The sequence below is a fragment of the Marmota flaviventris genome, chromosome X (genome assembly GCF_047511675.1).
Source record: "Marmota flaviventris isolate mMarFla1 chromosome X, mMarFla1.hap1, whole genome shotgun sequence".
Classification (NCBI taxonomy): domain Eukaryota; kingdom Metazoa; phylum Chordata; class Mammalia; order Rodentia; family Sciuridae; genus Marmota; species Marmota flaviventris.
Window position 1 is genome coordinate 71737544 of NC_092518.1, and position 4919 is coordinate 71742462.

Sequence of the window (4919 nt, forward strand, 5' to 3'; positions counted from 1 at the left end):
TGGCATCAATTTTTCTTATATCAGTCAACTTGAAACTCTATAATGACAAGAATATTATTTTATATCCTCCATATTTTCCACAGTGTCTGACTCAGTAAATATTGAATGTTTGTTTGTTGAATATATAAGTAACATATTATTTAATGTATATTGTGTATCGAATGTTATCCTGGGTAATAGAGTGAATTAAAAGCTGAATAACATGGTTGCAAATTTGAGGTGGACAGCTATTAAAGTGCCTTGAATGCTCTCTTAAGGTACTTTAATTACTTATATTAACAGTCTTCAACTGAAAGTATATATCAAATAATTTTGCTGATGTGCTAAAGTGTGACAGAGTATGATACATTTTTATTTTGTTCTTTTTAAATATACATGACAGGGGCTGGAGATATAGCTCAGTTGGTAGAGTGCTTACCTCGTATGCACAAGGCCATGGGTTCAATCCCCAGCACCACAAAAAAAGAAAAAGAAAAAAATAAATATACATGACAGTTGAGTGTATTTTGATATATTATATATATACATGGACTATACCATTTTAATTAGGATCCCATCTACATGATGTGGAATTACCCAGGTTGTGTATTCATAATGAACATAGGAAAATTTATGTCCAATTCATTCTACTCTCTTTCCTATTCTCACTCTCTCTCCCTTCCCTTTATTCCTCTTTGTCTAATCCAATTAACTTCTATTCTTTCCTCTACCATTCAATGTGTGTTGGCATCCACATATGAGAGAGAATATTCAGCCTTTGGTTTATTGGGACTGGCTTATTAGCAAGACAGTCTCCAGTCCATCCACTTACTGGCAAATGCCATAATTTCATTCTTCTCTTTATGGTTGAGTTTAATTCCATTGTATATATAGCCTACATTTTCTTTATCCATTCATCTGTTGAAGGGCACCAAGGTTGGTTCCATAGCTTAGGCATTGTAAATTGAGCTGCTATAAACATTGATGTGGCCATGTCACTAAAGTATGCTGATTTTAAATCCTTTGGGTATATATTGAGGAGTGGGATAAGTTGATCAAATGGTGGTTCCATTCCAAGTTTTTTGAGGAATCTCCATACCACTTTCCATAGTGGTTGCACCAATTTGCAGTCCTACCAGCAATGTATCAGTGAGCCTTTTCCCCGACATCCTCATCAACATTTATTGTTGCTTACTTGTTGTCTTAATAATTGCCATTCTGACTGGAGTAAGGTAGAATCTCAGTATAGCTTTAATTTGCATTTCTCGAATTGCTGGGGATGTTTAACATTTATTCATATATTTGTTGTTTTTAATAAAATTTATTTTGTAGAGCAGTTTTAGGTTTACACCCAAATGAATAGAAACTGCAATGTTCCTATAAAACCCATCTATAGATATGCATAATATCCCACACTATCATCATCCATTATGAGTGGAATATTTATTTTAGTTGATGAAACTACACTAACACATCTTTATCCCCCAAGTTCATAGATTGCAATAGAGTTCACCCTTGGTATTGTATACTTGATGAGTTTTCAAAGATATATGACAACATATATCCACCATTGTAACACCATATAGAGTGATTTCACTACATTGTATTCCACTGTGTACTGCCTGTTCCACTCTCTCTGTCTTGTAATTTCTGGGTTTGAAATCAATACATTCAATTACTAATTTAAATTTATGTTTCATATTTCATGGCTTGATACTCATTTCCTTTTAGAATCAATACTATTCTATTGTGTTGATGTACCACAGTTTATTTAAGCAATTGTCTACTGAAGGACAACTTTATTGCTTCCTAATATTAGCATTATCAAATAAAGTTTCTATAAATGTGTGTAGGATTTTTTGTGAGTAGATTTTCAACAGTTTTGCGTAAGTTCTAAGGAGCATAATTACTGGTTGCTAGCTAAGAATATGTTTAGTTTTGAAATAAACTACTAAACTGTTTTGAATATGAGTTTACTTTTTGCATTCACACCAGAATGAATGAGAGTTCTTGTTTGTGGGAAGCCACTCCTGAGCTATTTAGCATCTTCACTTGGCCTTGAGCCTAGGAGATTTTAGTTTGGTATTTCAAGTCATTTTTGGCTCCTTCCAATAATGGATTACACAATGAACATGATCTCAGTTTTCACTGGGCTAGGAAGGCTGCTCTCATAGCTCCAGAATTGAGCGTGACCCATTGGGCCTGGACATCCCACTTCTACCTTATTTGGCAGAAGAACATTCTATGGAAAACCTTCGAAGTTTCCCCTTATATAATAAAGCAAACACGAGCTCTCTCTCTCTCTCTTCCCAGTGTGGAAGTTCAACTACTAAGGTTAAAGAGCCATCCCACCCCACTTTTCAAAATTGCTTTCTGTGTAGTGTGGTTTTTTCCACCTTCTTTTCTTAGCTTTATTTTGCAGCCAGCCCGCTTCACACAGAGGAACCCCAAATATCATTGCCCATGTGGGAGGTGGGCAAGACTTGTTGTCCACATCTCTACTAGGATGTGTTACTGTCAATGCTCTGGGTATGGGCCATTTTAATATATTTGAAGAGATATCTTACAGTTGTTTTGATTTTGTATTAATTTTCATTTTACTTATGACATACAATGTAGAGCATATTTTCATATGCTTATTTGCCACATATTTTGAGAGGTTACTGGGGGCTGAACCCAGAGGTGCTTATCATCTAGTTACATCTGACATCCTCAGCCCATTTTATTTTATTTTACTTTTATTTATAAAACAGGGTGTCAATAAGTTGCTTAGGGCCTCACTAGGTTGCTGAAGGTGACTTTGAATTTATAATCCTCCTACTTCAGCCTCCTGAGATGCTGGGATTATAGGCATACACCACGACTCCACCTGCATATCATCTTTTAAAAAAAAAAAAACATTGTATTACTCTTTTATTTTCTTAGTTATATTTTTAAATTTTTAAATAATAAACATAAATTATAAATTTATATATGCATTTATTGTATACAACATGGTTTTTGAGATATGTTAATGTTGAAGAATAGCTAAATAGAGATAATTGACATATGCATTATTTCACATATCATGTTGGGGGATAAGAACATGTAAAACCAACTTCCTTGGTGATTGTTTTCCTACTGAAACTTTTTATTGTTTTTATTTTTGTTGTTGAGGCTTAAGGAAATTACCCTTGCCCATAATTTATACAGCTTGGATTTAGTGACACCAACTTATACTTTGAGCCAATTAAGAACAAGTTTATTTAGTTGATAAATGTCACTTCACCAATGACTTTTCTCATATAACCTTTAACAAGAACTCAGAAGTAGCACTGATTATGCCCCAAGAGATGAGAGGCAGATGGCAATTCAGATGGGCACCTCTGGAAAGATTTTTCAGTTTCCTGTCCCATTCTAGTGAGATTGTTTTGAAAACCTTGGGGAAAGACTGAAATTCCCCACAAAGTTGAGACTGTATGTGAGTTTTAAAAACATTAACTGGAAAAATCAAGAATCCCAACATGGCACCCAATAGACCTCCACAGATAAAGTCATTGACCAAATGAGCACTGTGAGTCATTTCATTGGGCAGGTACTCCTTAATGGGACCTTGGAGACCAAAGAAAAGGACAATGCTGAATCTATTATGGAAAAGAATGAGCACCAACCTCAATAATACTCCAATTCCATGGCATTTCAGTGCCCTGAAAGCCTGATAAGTGTTTGTGAACTTTTCATGATGGTTGTGGTGTTGAAGCAATGTCTGAACTCTTTCCAATTGAGTGAAAATGGCTTCTGTTCTCCTTACAAGTATTGCTGCCACGCCACGTGTTGCAAACTCTGGGGGAATTGATATGCTTTTGGAAAAGGCAACAGAAATCCTTATAAAGCACAAACATAGGTACCAAGGTGGTTGTTTTCTACATTAATGGTGGAAGGATTCCACAATACAAGTTTCTAAATCCATCCCTCCTCAACTGAAGCACTGCATCATGATTGTGATTCCAAGAAAAGATAATTGTGATGGCTACATTGTTGAAAACTGCACAGCAGCTGTACAAGTAAGGCTTCATCCCACCAACATTTGTAATATGAGGTGAGATGTCTTGTTTTGAAGATGTAAGGATCAGTGGCCTCTTTTCATGAGCTTCTGAATCTATCATGTTGCTTAAGATCTTTCTTCTTCATGAAAGATTTCCTGTGGAACAAACCCAGATGCCCTTCAATAGATGAATGGATTTAAAAAATGTAGCATTTATACACAATGGAATATTACTCAGCACTAAAAAACAACAAAATCATGGCATTTGCAGGGAAATGGATGGCATTAGAGCAGATTATGCTAAGTGAAGCTAGCCAATCCCTAAAAAACAAATGCAGAATGTCTTCTTTGATATAAGGGGGGTGACTCAAAACAGAGCAGGGAGGAAGAGCATAAGAAGAAGATTACCATTAAATAGGGACGAGAGGTGGGAGGGAAAGGGAGAGAGAACGGGAATTGCACGGAAGATGGTAGGAGACCCTCATTGTTATGCAAAATTACATATAAGATGGTGTGAGGGGGAAGAAAAAAGAGAGAGAAATGTGTCACAGTAGATTGGGTAGAAAGAGGGGAGGGCAGGGGAGGGGGGATAGGAAGGGCAGCAAGGACACTAGTATGGCCCTATGTATAAATGTGGCTGTATAACCAATGTGATCCTGCAATCTGTACACGTGGAAAAATAAGATTAAGATTATGTACCCCACTTGAATCAAATGTATGATATGTCAAGATCATTGTAATGTTTTGAGCAACTAATAAAAAAAATTTTTTTAAAGATTTTTTTTTTAACCTGTGATACCAGCTGAGCCTGGTGGCAAGAGAGATAATAGCTTTTTCCCATCTTTCCCAAATTCTTCCACTGTTACTGGTTTGTCAGGTTTTTTCTTCTGGAGTCAATTTTGATAACTGAATTTCC

General features: G+C 35.9%; 1 pseudogene; it reads right to left on the reverse strand.

Moving 5' to 3' along the window:
* Positions 1–3259: 3259 nt before the first annotated feature.
* On the reverse strand, positions 3260–4124 carry LOC114084325 (mitochondrial nicotinamide adenine dinucleotide transporter SLC25A51-like; annotated as a pseudogene).
* Between the last annotated feature and the right edge of the window lie 795 nt (positions 4125–4919).